Below are 17,270 nucleotides of genomic sequence, written 5' to 3' on the forward strand. Positions count from 1 at the left end.
ATTCTCACCGTGATCGTGCGGATTTTTCTCCGGGTCCTCCAGTTTTCTCAGCACATTTCGAATGAACGCGCGTTTAGAGTATTTGGCTGCTATGAATGTCCACGTGATGAGCCACTTCGTTGAGCTATCATTTGCGATATCCACGTCGCTTCTAAGAAATGGCTATAATGCTCAGTGGGCCTGACCTGGTAAAATAAACAACAAAACATCTTAGTTTATATTTTGTTTAGTGTAACGGTCAGCAGATTGGACTCGCGACACAGAGGTCACCGGTTCGATCTTCCGCTGCGGCAATTGAAACAACGGGGCAAGTTTCCTAAATCCCACCACCACCACCCCCCCGCCCCATTGCTTCCGTCCACATAGACATATACACCAACAGGTCACGTGTGGTCGGATAATGTGTGGTGGGTACCCCCACCGCTTACAAGGTGTCTGGCCAATGTGGAAGAATAGGCCAAATACCCGCGAGAGGCACTGTTTACACATTCTGCCTGCGGAGACGTGAGCAAGCAATTGCAGGGCTGCGCCTTTACCTAGACGCAATACGCAGTCGATGTAAGCGAAACCAAAAAAAAGATGTAATATTTAACGTTCTAATTTTTTACTCTGTATTACTCTACGGGGGCCGCTTTACACTACACGCGAGCGGTCGGTTAGCGCTGTTTCGTTTCGCGACGCTGTTTCGTTCATGCGGCGCGCGTGCAGAGCCTCCATCTGGCCTGTCCGCCAAGCTGCCCCTTCTCCCTCTCTCCCGACGCTTGCTTCCCGGTGCCTCGGTGCCGCTGACTACATCGTCTTGGTTGTAGGAGGCTGAGGATGGGGGGGGGTAGAAGGGGAATAAAAAATAACAAAAAACCTGGCAGCGACAGATTCGAGAAAGAACAACGCGTGTGGAATTTCTGACATTGCACGGGGGGGGGGGGGGGAGCGAATGTGCAGGGGGGGGGGTTACTTTGGTCAATCGCGCGTCTGCCCGCCTACCCTTCGTCCTCTCTCCCCGACAGCTGCTCCGTTGGCTGCGTTGGACAGCGACTGGCGGCTGCGTGCTGTGTGCTCCCATTAGTAACCCACAATCAGCGTCGGACAAATGCCACGGTTGGCACATGGGGCCGTCGTGACGTCAAGCGCAATCCACCCGGGTGCCGTCTCAGTACCGCGAGTGAAAGTGTGGTTAACGGGCCGTCCATAAATGACGTCACGCACCTGGGGGGGGGGGGGGGGGGTGAGACATTTGTGACGATGTGTGACGAGGAGGGGGGGGGGTGTTTGAGAAATGTGACGTCGCATCAAAATGCGCAACTTTAAATAGATATAGAATTGTTATAACACTAATTGTTATAACGACACTCCTACAACATCAGAGGGCAGCGCCACATTAAATACGCACCTACAATGACAATCGTTTTTAAACGATTTGAAGCATGTTTTATTTTCAAAATGGAAATATGGTTTTTTTTGGGGGGGGGGGGGCAGAGCTTTGTGACGTCATATTTGAGGGGGGGGGGGTCTGACTTTTTGTGACGCCGTGTGACGAGGGGGGGGTTGGGGTAAAAATCGCGTGACGTCATTTATGGACGGCCCCTAAGGTGCCGTCCCTGCCGTTGCTTGTTCAGCCATCGTGGAAAACTCTCGGGAGATGTGGGAGTAGCCATACTTTACCTCACCGCACACTTGCCCTTTTAGCTACTTAACACATTCCTGCGGAGGGAGCTGGTAGGAACGTTGGGTTGCTCGGTCAATGGCCAGGGTCAACGGCGGCGTAGTGTATTCCGCAACTATGGCCGACTGTGAGGGCGGGCCCAAGCCCACGTGAGTAGGTTAAACGTTGAGTTTTATAAGTGCACCACGGGGTGACCAGCCCCTCCCCACCCAGCCCACTCCTCCCACCCCCCACCCAGCCCCACCCCTCCCACCCACCCCCCACCCAGCCCCACCCACCCTCCCTTCCCCACCCAGCCCCTCCCCACCCTCCCCTCTCCACCCAGCCCCACCCCTCCCATTTTTGGATTCACGACAGACGGACGGACACAATAATCCCCTGTGGGCTGGTGAAACCAGGTGGTTCCTACCAGTAAAATCCGCAGCCTCAGTCTATGCTGCAATGTCAATGCCGGGTGGACAGTTCGTCAGTCGGCGGGTCATGTGTGCTGGGTTAAGGTGTGGGCACTCCCGTCTCGTCCGAGACGTCTGGCTAAGTCTGTAATAGTCGACCAAATACGCTTTAGAGGGTTTTACTAGCGCGCCTCCTAGTGGAGACCCATCGGGCAGCAGTGACGTGAGCAAACAATTGCAGGGCTGCTCCTTTACCGCCCCTTTACAGCGAGGCCACGTCAACAATTAGCTCAATTTCTGTTGAGTTGTCACATTGTGGTCCCGGTGTTATTGACGCACAGCACACGAGGAGGACTCGTTCGTGAACTGGAATTTGAACTCGGAAAATTGCAATTACGAGTCAAGCGCCACAAACGTGACACCTGCCCTGAGCGGGGATAATTGTATTCACCAGGTAGAGCCCACTTGGCTATGCCCTCTTCTTTCAGAGGTGACCTGGCCACACATGACAGCTAATCGAAGTGGCTGATATCATCATCATCATCACGTAGGGAATTTATACAAGCAGCAAAATAGTATAAATGTGGAGGGGCAAAACCGTCGGGATCCAGAGAAAAATCCACGTGACCGGCACGAGGGGGGGGGGGGGGGTGAGCGAACACGCAATCTCCAAAAATACGAGGCATCGTCAGCGTCGGGGATCGAACCCACGACCTCTTGTGCACGAGGCGAGGGAGATAGACATCTCCTTTCCACCACGGCGTGTCCCTGCTGCGTTATTATGGCGTCGTCCAACATTTCCTGTGGCACCTTGTGACCATAATTGCATGTCAAGTGCCAGTACTGTCCCTCCACTCTCTTCTCCTTTTTCGCCACTAATGAGCACAGAATAGGCACTGCGGAGAATGCTGATTAAAATCCTTGATGCTGCGTCATTTAGAATCCAACTGATGGTGTCTTCAGAGCTAATGCACACATTTTAAGAGGTTTTTTTTGGACACGTACGCCATCTCTACATGTGTCCAACTCCCCGCAGAATCCGTGCGTGTCCCTTTACTGGTCCTTAACCTCCAGACATCCTCAATTTTAATACCATAAATTCGAATGTGTTGTGCACTCATTTACAACTGCAGACTCCTATGCATTCAAACCACAACTAAAACCTGACCTAATTATTCTCATATGATGTGTTAAATTACAATTCACGCTTGACATTTTTTTTTTAATCACCGTGCAGTACAATTCGTATTCTGCTAGATCATTATATTTTGTCCGCGTGCCCAATACCTCGCCTGACTGCCTTGCCGATGAACGCACAGAGCCATTTGACACGGCAGACCATGAGCTCGGTGACGGGCAGCCCAGGAACCCCACGACCTCCCAATGGCCCCGTGCCGCCTGCCGCAAGCCTCGCCAACTCGCCGGCTCGCGATCCGTAAACATTCAACGGTGGCAGATCATCACGATGCAACGCCGTCGATGTCCACGCGCCCCCCCACCCCCCCCCCCCCCAACCTTCTGCTCGCTTCCCTCAAACCGGAACCCTCCGACTCTCGCACGGGCGGTGAGTTCGCCGGGCGGTGGCGCGTTTGCTGCCTAGTTGCAGGCGTTCGTGGCCTTGTGGCCGGTGTCTGCTCGGCCTCGTTAACGGCGCGGGCAGCCGGTGTTTGTGCCGCCTGCGCAAACGGCGGACGCTGAAGACTGCGCGTCAGTTGCTGCTGTTGTTGTCGCTGTTGTCGTTGGACAAATAGGTGGGTCACGTGGTATTGCCGGGGTCACGGTAACGAATTTTGCCGAGTCTGAAAGGCTCGCCGTGAATTTGCACGCAGAAAGCTTGCATTACATCCCGCAAAAAATGAAATTGAAACATTGGAGAATTGTACAGCGCGACCACGAAAACCAATGCAGTTGGGTTCATGTGACCCCAGCTGGCATTGGAGTCCACGACATTCATCACATTAAATCGCAACCCTCATTCGAGACAATTGAATGGAGAGTAGAACCAATCGTTACAGGCTTACCGCTCAGCATAGCATCTTCTCGCTTGAGGTCTTCCCTCTCAATGCTGAGCTCTGGGTGTCCATTCTAATACTTCACCTATCGGCCTTTGGATTAGAAAAAAATTACGAAATAAAAACTCACCGTTGGGAAATTACACAGGAGTTATTGTCACGGCTGGTTAAGCACTCGATATGCTCTAATTCCTATGCCTGGGCATGAGATGCAGAAATGTCCTTTTGTAATTACCGGAGCCGGCAGTGTGAAGGAGCGTCACGTTCGGAAGATGAGACGAGGTCACTCTACCGTGAGATTAACGGTAAAGGTGCAGCCTTGATATGTATTGCTCACGCCACCGCCTGCGGAGTGTGTGTGTGTTTCTCTAGAGAACGCGGTAGTCGATGCATCCCAAAAAAAAAGGTGCGCACAAAGGGAAACCGCACGCGACAGGTGCCTGCCGAGTAGCGCTCACAGTGCACACACGACGGCAACACACAAACAACGCTGTCCCACGTCCGGCCGCATAGCCGCACGTGAGTGAATTCAAACCGCATAATATAGAGAATTCTGGGTAGAAATAGATTAGCTGAATATTCTCAAAATCGCACAAACCGAACCCGCATATTTAAAAAAAACTGTATTTGGCCTACTCTTCCACAGTGGTCAGCCATCTTGGAACAGGTGGGAGTACCTATACTGAAGCTCCAGTAGTACCTACACTTTAACCCCGGCAGTCAAAATTTAGACCGCTGGGTAGACAGAGGGGAAAGGGAAGGATTGAATATATTACTGGTAGGAACCTTCTGGTCACACCAGCCCACAGGGGATTATTGTGTCCGTCCGTCCGTCGTGCAGGGAGGGGCTGGGTGGGGAGGGAGGGGCTGGGTGGGGAGTGATTGGGCTGGGTGGGGAGGGTGGGGCTGGGTGGGGAGGGGAGGGTGGGGAGGGGCTGGGTGGTGAGGGTGGGGAGGGGCTGGGCGGGGAGGGGCTGGGTGGGGACGGTGGGGCTGGGTGGGGGGTGGGAGGGGTGGGGCTGGGTGGGGAGGGGCTGGTCACCCCGTGGTGCCCTTATAAAACTCAACGTTTAACCTACTCACGCCGGCTTGTGCCCGCCCTCACAGTCGGGTATATTTGCTGAATACACCACGCCGCCGTTGACCCTGACCATTGACCGAGCAACCCAACGCTCCTACCAGCTCCCTCCGCAGGAATGTGTTTTGCCCACTGTTCAACTGCCGTGCTTAAACAGAACAATCTAAATCGGCGAACATCGGGATTGCAAATTCCGTGATCTAACACGGTGAGGGCCTCATTATATACCATTAGGGTTCCATGTGACAGAAAGTCAATGCTTGCATCCAGTGAACTCTGTCACGCTAAAAGACATTGCAGCATTAACATATTTCCCATGTGGCAACCGAATGGTGTTATGCTTCAGCTGAAGGCCTTTACGGGGTTTATTAAACTAATTACAGTTATAAAGCACTGGGAAAAAACGTAAGTTTAACCACTTATAAAGTATACTCGATGCACCCTGAGGCAAGTTCAAATGAGAAATGTGTACAATCATTATTACCCATGCAACAATTTCCGATTCAAGAATCTATTTTCATTTTAAACGTTGTAGCGAACTACAGCGGCTCCGGTGAACCGACCACACGTGACATGTAAACATTTTAACCGTGATCTATTCTCACATACACACGGCATTGGATGCGCTCATCATGAATGTTAGCGATCGATTTCGATTTTAATCACTGAACTGGCGCATCCGTTAGTCACTTCAAGATATTTTCTTGTTCATGTTTTTGTTTCATGTTTTTGTTTTCTGTTTGTTGCGGTTGCATCCGATTCAAGAGCCGAATGGCTCACATGGCTATACCAAATAAATGAAACTGAATCTGAAAAACCTGCCTGGGTCCATTAATTATCAAATGGCAAAGGTGACGCCCTACCATGATTCGGTCGTGACACCGTTGCCAGATTGGTAGAAGAGAGAGATCGAGAGTCCGAGGGTTTCCAATGCCATTCCACTGCTGGATGGAAGGGTCTGCACCTGTAGGCGAGCTCTAGAAAGCCCCTTAATGAGAGGGTTGTTTTGGTCAACGATTGCCATGCTGGCAGTGAGGGGAGTGCCCACGATTTCCCCCACCACACGTGACCTGCCGACTAACTTCTGTGCTACCAACTCGGACTGCTCGATACACAGACGCGGGGTGGGGTGGGGGCTGGCCGTTTAAGAAATCCGCACCATTGTTTCAAAAGCCTGACCACGGGTGAACGGGCCGCAGCAATATAAACTCGCTTACACGCAAAAAACACGGGTGGGCTGAAATCCAGTTTGGAACCCAGGAACTTTGGGTGCTTGTCAATATCGTGCTGGTGCAGTCATTCATTAGATCCGTCCGCAGTCAGCCTCCACGATTGTGGAATCCCCTTTTCTCGGTCCATTTGGATTCTGAGTGTGTTTTGGCTTTTTAAATCACGTCTAAAAACTCGCCTAATTGCACTGCAGGCTTTGCCCGTAACTTAAGATTTGTTAATTGGCTTTTCCTGTCATCTGATTGGATTGCTGTGCAATTATTATCGTTCGTTTGTATCGTAGTTCTGCATTTTTTTGCATTTCGAGTGAAGCTGTCATTGATAGTCTTATTATCAACTTTGTATTTCGCTTAGATTGCGTCTGTACTTATGAGTGTAGAATTATTATTTTTTTCGTACATACAGCGCTTTGAGATATTTCGAGATGAAAATCGCTTTACAAAATCGAGATTATTCCCCATTATGAACGCCGAGCCACGCAGACACGCCCAAAGCCATGCAAACTTGGCATTAAACTGCCTCGTTTCAGTCCACTGCAACAGACGCAGTGCTCCCTCTGTTGTTTGTCGTTAAGGACTGCTTGGCCGAGGGAGGAGCTGCTTATTTAGAAATAGGATCAAAGGAGGGTCAGTGACGGTTTTGATTCCGGTATGTGCTTTGTGCGTTGCTTGCCCAACAAACATTTCAAGCACTCGACGACTGATAGGGTCTTCTTTAGAGCACGTGGACACGGGGTCATTGTCCAAAGCTGTATTTGTCCAGCAATACAAAGACGTGGTTTTTGTTTTTGCTATCAGTCGTGTCTTGAGATGATGCGTCCATCCGGAACTCTCTCCCACGGTGGTGCATCACCCTCTGTGTTACAGAATGGCCTGCGGAAGTTGATATCACAGAACTACTTCTGAGTAAGGTTTTTTAACTTTATTCAGGTATGACTATGTGTGTGTGTGTAAATAAAGTTGAAACACTAAACAAAGTTACCGGAATAAAGTTGATGTTTTCAAATCAAGTCTGTGAAAACCTCAAATCAAGTGAAACTAATTCTAGGGGCATATAAGAAACCAACCTTTTGTATACACGCATTGAGGGATCGAACCCATTGCACCTCCTGCATACCAGGCTAGGCAGTTAACATCTCGCCACCCGCACACACAGGATGGGGTGGGAGCCAAAACAGTTTATCGTGCAGAATGCACAAATGCACAATAATCTAAAGCGGATTTTACCGTTATTCGTTCTGCCGAGCAACTCACGTTTGTTTGTTTTAAGTTCGTCTCCTTTTACATGGGCCGTGTCGTGCTTACACCTGAGATGTTGTGGGCTCTCCCTCTTTAGATAAGGCCACCCCTACAGGGTTGCTGATAGGGATTGAACCTGTTTGACCTCCACAGTGCATGGGAAGTTAGTACAATACGGCCTGTTCTCCTGTAACGCTGCGTGTTTTCATAACGCGAATATGAATGTATTAGGGTACACATTTTTTATAACGCGGATGCCAATGGGATATAACGCGACAGAGCGAACATAACTACGTCGCGTGAGTTGAAATAAGTGGTCGTACTTCTGCCTCGGCATAGCAGCGGGATGCTGCTGGATGCTTCTAGATGCTACCAACGCGCCTCAGTCACTCGTTCTGCCTGCGTGCGCATCTCAGGTGTTATCGCGAACTCTGCTTCACCCTACGTCATTGATGAGAAGGCGACTTTCCCATAACGCGGTGTTGTTCAGGAACGCAACGGCCGCGTTATCGGAGAACAGACTGCAACTATCACAGTAGGCTTGACCCTTTCTGGCAATGAAACAGGTGTTAAGATGTTAAAACAAGGAATCATGTCTGCATTAACCACACGTACTTGTGGTGAACATGCAAAAAAAAACATGCTCTGATAATGTATGCATTGTATTTGAAACTGATTGGTCCACACCATAGACAGCTTTCTTTTGAGCCTAGTCTCAAAACGGTGTTAGACCAGAGGACACCAAAAGGCGTACAGCACAAAGACAATGCACTACCAGAGTAATGAGAGCTCGGGGTGAGCAACTACATCATGGGACCTCCTTTGCCAGTACCAAAATATGAGAATAGGTTTTCCACTTCTTTCTGGCAACATTGCATTCTGACCACACGTATTGTGGTTAATGCAGACATGATTCCTTGTAAAAGGTTTCAGTTTGGTGTTTTAACATCTTAACACATGTTTTGTTGTAATAATAGGTTTTTACCGTTTCAACTGTTACAAAAACTGACACCTTTATACAAGGCATCATGTTTGCAATAACCACAGCACAAGCAGTCAAAATGTACCAGTTGAAAGGGTAAAAACCTATTACCTATTACTATATTTTGCCACTGATAAAGAAGGTCTCATAGTGCAAATGTTTACCCTGAGCTCTCAATACTCTTATAGTGCGCTGTCTTTGAGCTGTGTGCCTTTTGGCGTCATCTGGTCCAACACCAATAGAGACTAGGCTCTAAGAAAAGCTGTCTCAGGTGTGGACCAATCAATTTCAAGGACAATGCATATTATTATCATCATCAGAGTTGTTTTTTTTTGTTTGCATTTTGACTGCCTGTGTTGTGGTTATTGCAAACATGATGCCTTGTATAAAGGTGTCAGTTTTTGTACCAGTTGAAAGGGTAAAAACCTATTACTATATTTTGCCACTGGTAAAGGAGATCTCATAGTGTAAAAAACCTGTTTTGATGCCAGAAAAAAGGGGAAAACCTATTCTCATAAATAATACATATTACAATTCCTTATGGGGGAAACACATACTAATTAACTGATTACTAATCTAGTATATAATTACAATCCCCTCCGCCTCTGATCTCTGCACCTGATTGGTTTCAGTGATTGGGTTCAGTTATTAAGTAATACATATTACAATTCCTTATAGAGGAATCATACTAATTAATTGATTACTAATCTATTATATAATTACAATACCCCCCTCCGCCTCTGATCTCTGCACCTGATTGAGTTCAGTGATGGGGTTCAATTATTAAGTAATACATATTACAATTCCTCATAGAGGAATCATACTAATTAACTGATTACTAATCTATTATATAACTACAATACCCCCCCTCCGCCTCTGATCTCTGCACCTGATTGAGTTCAGTGATGGGGTTCAGTTATTAAGTAATACATATTACAATTCCTTATAGAGGAATCATACTAATTAATTGATTACTAATCTATTATATAATTACAATACCCCCCCTCCGCCTCTGATCTCTGCACCTGATTGAGTTCAGTGATGGGGTTCAGTTATTAAGTAATACATATTACAATTCCTTATAGAGGAATCATACTAATTAATTGATTACTAATCTATTATATAATTACAATACCCCCCCTCCGCCTCTGATCTCTGCACCTGATTGAGTTCAGTGATGGGGTTCAGTTATTAAGTAATACATATTACAATTCCTCATAGAGGAATCATACTAATTAACTGATTACTAATCTATAATATAATTACAATACCCCCCCTCCGCCTCTGATCTCTGCACCTGATTGGGTTCAGTGATGACGTCATCCTGCTGCACTATTTAAGACCGGAAGCAGGTGGATGGCTTCTATATTCTGGCAAATCGCCCGATGATGCTGTATGTAATCGCAAACGAAATGGTGTCCTCAGATTGTAAATGTTGTGGATTCACTCTTCCAACACACCCGTGGGCTGAAGTAGTAACACATTGCTATGTTTTGTTTTCTGTGACAAATCCCTTACTATTCTTCGGTTTTTTCGGTAAAGTCACGTAGGTAAAAAATTTAAATTAATAAAAGTAAAATAAAAATAAAATAAAAATCACGACGTTTCGGAGGCAACACAAGCTTCTGTCTTCAGGTGGAACCGCCACAGCACGATTGCTGATAGAAGCTTGTGTTGCCTCCGAAACGTCGTGATTTTTTTTATTTTACTTTCATTAATTTTAATTTAAAATTTTTACCTATGTGACTTTACCGAAAACACCTAAGAATATGAATCCTTGCAGTCACGAAAGCTTCAAATCTAGAATTAAATCCCTTACTCATTGGCCATGTCGGGTGGTGGAGGGTTTCAACACATTTTTACTTACGCGATCTAACCCAAAACCCTGTATTATGAACGAGCTTTACTACCCGGCTTCGCCCGGGACTTGGATTCTTGTCTTGGATTAATACACGGCCTACGCGGAGGGTGGGGGGGGGGGGTGCGTGACGTCAGCAGGCACACTGCGTGACGCTGCCGCATGCGGGTGACATCACAGATGTGACGTCACCGCTCACTTGCTGTGCAAAATATATTCATTATTGCAACCCCCCCCCCCCCATATACAATATACAAAAGTCTATTTTTATACTTTTTGCATTGTGTAAAGTCTGCAAGCTACCCACATGCCAAATTTCAAGTTTGTTGCATGTTGGGAAGTATGCTAAACATTTCAAACAGACACATTCACAAATTTCCCTTTTATATAGAAAGATATGCTTCGCGAAAGCCTACGTGCTAAACTGGGTGTTTTATTATACACATGGGAAGGTGGGGGGGGGGATCGCCCAGAGAAAAATCGCTGCGTGCGAGGGGGCAACACTCTATCCCCATACAGATGAAAAGAGATGGCTATTAATCCACTTGCTGTACCGTCTTCTCCTGGCGAGTCAGGGTACGGCACCACGACACCCGCATAAATGGAGTTTCACAACATTTGTGCCGTTCCACCAGCCCTCGCCTTCACAGACGCTTGATTACCGTCACGTTCGCTAACATGATAACGCAGCTGGCAGCCTTCTTACTAATTCATACGGATGAGCCACACAGCAGATGTCAGCAAGCAGACATTCCCGGAAGCGCTCATATCGGCGCTTTCAGAAGGCACTAATTTCCGAAATTAAAGATAACGGGAAATTTCGTCCCTGTTGAATGTTTCCACATTTTTTTTAAACGATAAAACAACACATTAGGAATCTTAGAAGCTTAAGACTGCTGAGTTCTGGATTTACGAGCCTTCGGCTATGATTAACACTGAACCCAAACTGGCTTCCTACAGCAGTATACATGGGTAACCCGCAGTCGATGTCTAGCAGGCATGCAAGAGTCGGCCAAAATAGCCTCCAGAGGGGCAGTTTAAGAGCTCCCCCTAGTGGAGGCCCCTCTACCAGGAGTGGTGTTATGAAATACAATAAATGTAATGCGAAGACCATGAATGATTAAGATGATGATGATTATGGTAAATAATGAATGCCTTTAGCGCTGGGCTTCCCATGCCAGTTCTCCTGGACAACTGCATTGATTTTTAATATCGCCATCTGGCTGAGAAAAATCCCTGATTAAGCCACTGCTTCTGTAAGCAGAACTAATCATGGTCCAAATTTGCTAAATTTGTCTGCGTGTATGTTTAACCTCTTTCGCACCGTACGTAGCCGACCGTGTCAATCGGAGGTTCAGGGAAAAGGTCAACAAACTAAACAAAAAAAGCCGCTCTAAAGAAATGAGTTTTCAATTTAGATTTGAAAGTGCATAGGTACAAGTTGCTTCCTAAGATTGGAAGGAAGAGAGTTCCAGACGGCCGCAGAAACGCGTCTGAAAGCGCGCCATGCGGTGACCCTCTTTGTTCAACGGGTTAGCCGAACACCGCTGCAAGGATGACTGAAATAGCGTCGCAATCATTTCCTCCAATCGCAAAGGAACGTGGCAGGAGCCTCTTGAGTCTTGAGACTCAGTGAGGCTTTCCCGAGTAAACAAGGGTAATTATTATAACAATTATAACAGTAAAGCGCAGGGCGCAGCTGACTGAATGTGGACAATTAGGCTGCCTGAGTAGTGCTAGCCACCCACCCTCTCGTATGCCGAGCCCACATTCATAGGTGTTTGCTCACAAGCACTTGCCCCAACAGTCTGTTCGAGGCTATATTGGGGATCTTTGTATTTTGTGTGCGAGGCGACCAGGCGTGACGTTGGCCACCCACCACCACATGTGTCGTGTCCGGCCTGCATCGGCGCTGCTCGCGAACAACACTCGCCCCGACAGCCTGTGCGGGGATAGAGCGTTGCCCTCTCGCACGCTTGCACTTTCTCCGGGCGCTCCGGTTTTCTGCCACGCGTGTAAACGCTCATGAATTGTCTGAAAACATCTTCAAATGCACGACCCCCTCCTGAAGAATCCTGGAAGAACTTGGCCTAGGGCTCACAGCCACCCGGGTCATTGACTGAGAGATTCTGAGACATTGCAATCAAAAAATAGCTTCGTTAATTTTCAGGTGATTTTCTTACCTGTCCTGTACTTTGCACTCCTATCGTGTTTTAGCATTGTCGTCATGCCTTTTCTGACCCGCCCCTAGTGGACATCTGTGAAAAAGAGCTTTATAGCTCTTCGGATTCCTCCAGTATAAATATTCTGATTCCGATAATAATTTCACAAGAGGGAGCGAGCGTGGATATCGATTGCTATCCACAATCCTCGCACGCACGAGCACAGCTCACAAATACAAAGACCCCCCCCCCCCCCCCACGTATAGCCTTAACAGACTGTTAGAGAAAGTGTTGTTGGCAACCACCTATGAAGACCGGCACAGCACCTCTCCCGGCCGCCTTTGTCTCCCCAGCGGCGATGTCTTCACACACCGCACCGGCTACTCATTTGAGGCCGAGTTAACCTAGAGGAGACCCAGATATAATCGCCGCTGGCGTTGTTCGCAGTGCGCTCACCGCTACGCCACCGCTCCCCGCCTCATCTCGACGACGCGCGCGCCCCCGTCACGTGACGTTGGCGCGTGCCCTGGAAGATTCGCGCAAAGGAGGGAGACAAAGGAGAAAAGACATTCCGGGCACGTTATAAAGCGAGGTCAGGGTACACGGCGCTAAGCGTTTGGCGGAGAGAAGCGAATACGAGGAGCCTGCGCAGAGGTGCGGAGGCGACGTCAAATTGGGCTGGCCGGTGATGTGGGTCTGTCGTCGTTGCAGAAATGTAATCGCAAAACAACGGATCATCGAGAAAGATTAACGTCTCTATATAATAATAATAACCCAATTCAGCCGTGGTGTGCGTTTATTAATATTATTGTCACGCGTGCAAAATTAAAGCTAGGGTTCCCCCCCCACCCCCGCTCCACCTAAACGTGAGTGAGTGCAGATTGGTTCGTATTTGTTTTAGGACGATCGTTGATGGGTATGGGGGGAAAAAAACACCGACTGCGCATTTTTGGTCCGGCATCACGGCCGTACGCAACGGACGAACACGCGTCGCGTGCGCGCGTGCACGTGGGTGCGTGTGTGCGTGCACGTGCGTGCGTGCGAGTGCACGTGCGTACGTCCGCCCGTGCGTGCGTGTGTGTGTGTCTCCCTCGCTCTCTCTCCCCCCACCTCCCTTTTGCCGTGTCAAAGTGATACGTGCCTCGAACGAGGCCCAGAGGCCTTTGAATATTTAATCGGCAGGAGGCGCGTAATGGCTCTAATGCCTCTCACAGATCGGCCAAAGCGCGGCGGAGTCGGAGCCTTCAGAGTAATTTTGCGCAAAACGACAGTGGCCCAGGAACAGGGCAGAGCACGCGTCTCAAACACCGCCACCGCCACCACCGTCCGGCCAATATGTCGTTCCTAAGTCGAATGGATTCAGCGAATGATAGTCCAAGGTGAGGAAGCTTTAGCGCTGTCTCTGTCTCTCTGCTTGCGTGTGCTCTAAAGTGCTTGCGTTGCCCTGTGGTTGATATTGGTGTAAATGAGAGGCTGGAACGTGTTACAAGGCGGTCACGTTTGAATGTGTGTTTCGTCTCGGTGTGTCGCCTGCAGTTGTCTAAACCGGTTTAGGGTTGTGCATCTCTCTCTGCTCATGCTTCTGCTGCTCCTTGTCAGTCGGTCACATTTGCACCAATTTATTTTGATGGTGGCCTAAGACAAGGAGACCACAATGCAGTTCTTCGTGAACTGCTGCTGGCTTTTGCAAAATGTACAAAGGGAGGGAATGATGATGTTTTTTGTTGTTGCCCGCACACGTATTTTTGGCGTGTTGTTTTGAAACGTATGGGTTTTTCCGACCCGCACTATTTTTCTGTCACAACAACAACAACAGCAGCAACAACAACAACAGCCTTTTCTCAGAATCATTTACACAAGTTCCATGTTTGCGCGAGGGGCAATTGGTGTGTGCATCCGTCCCACATAATCTCCTCCCTCGGTCGACTAGGGCTTAGATTACGACTGTACATGCTCGGGTGTGTTAACATGAGCAATTGGCTAGGAAAAGGAGCAAGGCCCCCTTGAGCCCAAGACGACTTTCGAAATTCACCCAAAAAATGAGATTTCCCAAGATTTGTCCCAATTCCGAGCCACCCCTGCGGGATTTACGCACGGGAATTGCGAAAATGTCTTTGATCACATTGGGGGCCGGTCAGAGCCACAAAGACAAAGATCATCCCCCGTAAATCTTCAACACAAACTGTTGGGGTCAAATGCTCTTAGCGAGCACCTGTGAAGGCCGGCACGGCACACGAGGGGGCGGCTGGCCGGCGCCACACCCTGCCGTCTTTGTCTTCCTAAGTGGCAATGTTTACACACAGCACTAGGTACTCATTTGAGGCTGAGTCGACATAGGGGAGGCCCGGTTTAGATAATCGTCACCGGTGTTAGGTCGTGAGCGGGAATCGAACTCGGGTCCCCGGGTTCAGTAGCTCGGAGCTCTAACCGCTGCACTGCCTCCATGACTAAAACACGTAAACAGACGCACACTGTCACAAATACACACGCAGAGACAACAACAACAGCAGGAGCAGCAGCAGCCACTCGCCACTAAGTGGCAGTGAAGTTACCATTTGTGCCAGGCTAGGTGCACTTTGGGGCCACGTGAAATGTCGAAGGCTCGCTGGCAGGAGGTCACGAGGCAGAACCCAGGTGTTACAGGTTGACTGACCGAGATGACTGACAGATACACCACCTGTGCTCTTGTTCCAACTTGCTCCGTTTCACTCTGCTGATTGTTGTGAGCATCACTCTGCTGCCCTTCGTTGTTGCTAGGAGATGACTTCCCCCAAATACTGTAGTGTCCTTAATGAGCCTCCTCCACAGAGGCCGATTTTGACACGGCAAATACCAGTCATCAGAAAGTCCACTCAGCTCCATATCATCCTGTACCTCATCTCTTATCTCCATGTCCGTTTAGCCTTCTCTATCCGGCCACACAGATGCTGCTTAGACATGTGACGGCTGGACGTGCGGGTTACATGACCCAGTTAACGCAACCATGCCTGCCGGAGGAACTCACCAAATCGGATGCGTGTCCAGATCTTTCAAGGATCTGCTAGCTCCTCACATAATCCATACCCAGGATGGATCGCAGGTGGGCCGATGCGAACGTTCCACCTCTTGGTGGCACGCTCCAGGTTCAGCAGCAGAGTCGCCAATTCCTCTGAGTGGCCTGCTGGGAGCTTGTCACTTCACCGCTCCCAACAGCACGCAGAGCTAAATATCGGGGACATTGTGCCGAATAGCACGCAGTTCGACCCCACGTCTCATCAGAGAACTTCAAGATTGATCGCAAATGGGCACGCACGCGCGCACGTCCATTCATTTGCCCATTTAGTTAATCACGCGCACTGCCACTTCATTGTAACTTGGACATATAGTAAGATTCGTTTTTATGTAAAATTGCAACCATTCAATCGAATATCATATCTTTTGTTTAATGTCAACACTAGGGGGGTATAGCTTGTGGCTTAGAGGGGAAAAAATGGATGCAGATATCTGTATTTGTGACCCTGTAATTTTAAATGATTGCAGACTCGAGATAATAGAGTCATTAGAATAAGGTGAACAAATTAATAGCTGTAAGGAATAGAGAGCAATTTAAAGAGTTCTGAAAAGTCTACATACCTCTACGTTTGAGGTAATACACTTTGATCCCGCTTTTGAAAATACAAATGGAATGTTGCGTGTCATTGGAGTAATTGTCGTCGGCATGAGCAATTTGTGCCTTCATCATACATTTCTATTGGGCGAATATAATACTCGGGCCGCTGTATTAACTTGAAACCGGACTTGTTTAAAGCAATGCATTGAAATAATTCGCCAAGGGAGGGGACTTCACAATCATTGTAAGTTACATTTTTCAAAGGAACATCTTTTTTTTTTTTGGGGGGGGGGGGGGGGGGTGAAATTTGCTCAATTGATCAATCAGCCGGTGCAATCAAATCCCGCCACCTTGTTCCCACACTCTGAAGAAAGTCCATTCCCAAAGCGTGATCACCCTCGTGAACACGAGGCAGCAATCCATGACGGAGACGTTGAGTTGTTTTTATTAAGGAATCCGATTGGGTATGTTTTGCAATGGCCTTGAAATACGTCTTCGTGTCTATTCGAGCACACTGCACGTGTTTTCACACGCAAAAAAAAAACTGCAATTCCCCGAAATGAGTTGTTACTAAACTTACCTTCACAGCTCGCCATCACCAGCGTCAGGCCCGTATTATATTTTCGTGTAGTCTGACAACAAGATACGTTTAAGGAGTCTTGTTTTTTTGTCATCAATACATATTGTGACCTATACATCCAATGTGTATAGACTGTGAGTGCGTAGGTGTTTGTCTAACTTCTGTCCCCTTGTATTTGGGTTGTATGCTTCTCAGTGTGATTGGCTTGCCAGATTGTTTTGATTAGTGCTTATCTGGTAATGGAAAGCAGAGGGCAATCTGCGTGTTCCCGGGTTAATTAAATGTTTGTCCCTGACTCAATAATGTGATTATCTAAAAGAAAACAGCCTTTAGTGGCTGCGAGTGGCTGTTTTGTAACAGCACGGACGAGGCCCAGCATCTGCCTCATTCAGTGCTCACAGAGTATTTCTGGTGGCATCATCAAATGTTATCAATCCACTGCTGGATGAAGACCTCCCCAAGCCGTCGGCATCTCTCACAAGCCTG

The 17,270-nt window shown here is 48.2% G+C and overlaps 1 protein-coding gene and 1 long non-coding RNA gene across 4 annotated transcripts in view; one reads left to right on the top strand and one right to left on the bottom strand.

Moving 5' to 3' along the window:
* Nucleotides 1–17,270, top strand: part of KCNT1 (potassium sodium-activated channel subfamily T member 1) — a 255,503-nt gene that overhangs the window by 100,623 nt on the left and 137,610 nt on the right. The gene's annotated exons all lie outside the window — the stretch shown is intronic.
* LOC133354599 (uncharacterized) lies at nucleotides 297–3,753 on the bottom strand. Its single transcript, XR_009756607.1, has 3 exons — nucleotides 3,343–3,753; nucleotides 985–1,206; nucleotides 297–813 (listed from the first exon to the last, which is right to left on the bottom strand). It is a non-coding gene; the product is annotated as an uncharacterized LOC133354599 (long non-coding RNA).

This window comes from Lethenteron reissneri, chromosome 48 (assembly GCF_015708825.2).
Source record: "Lethenteron reissneri isolate LAM-NWPU_2019-01 chromosome 48, ASM1570882v1, whole genome shotgun sequence".
Taxonomy (NCBI): domain Eukaryota; kingdom Metazoa; phylum Chordata; class Hyperoartia; order Petromyzontiformes; family Petromyzontidae; genus Lethenteron; species Lethenteron reissneri.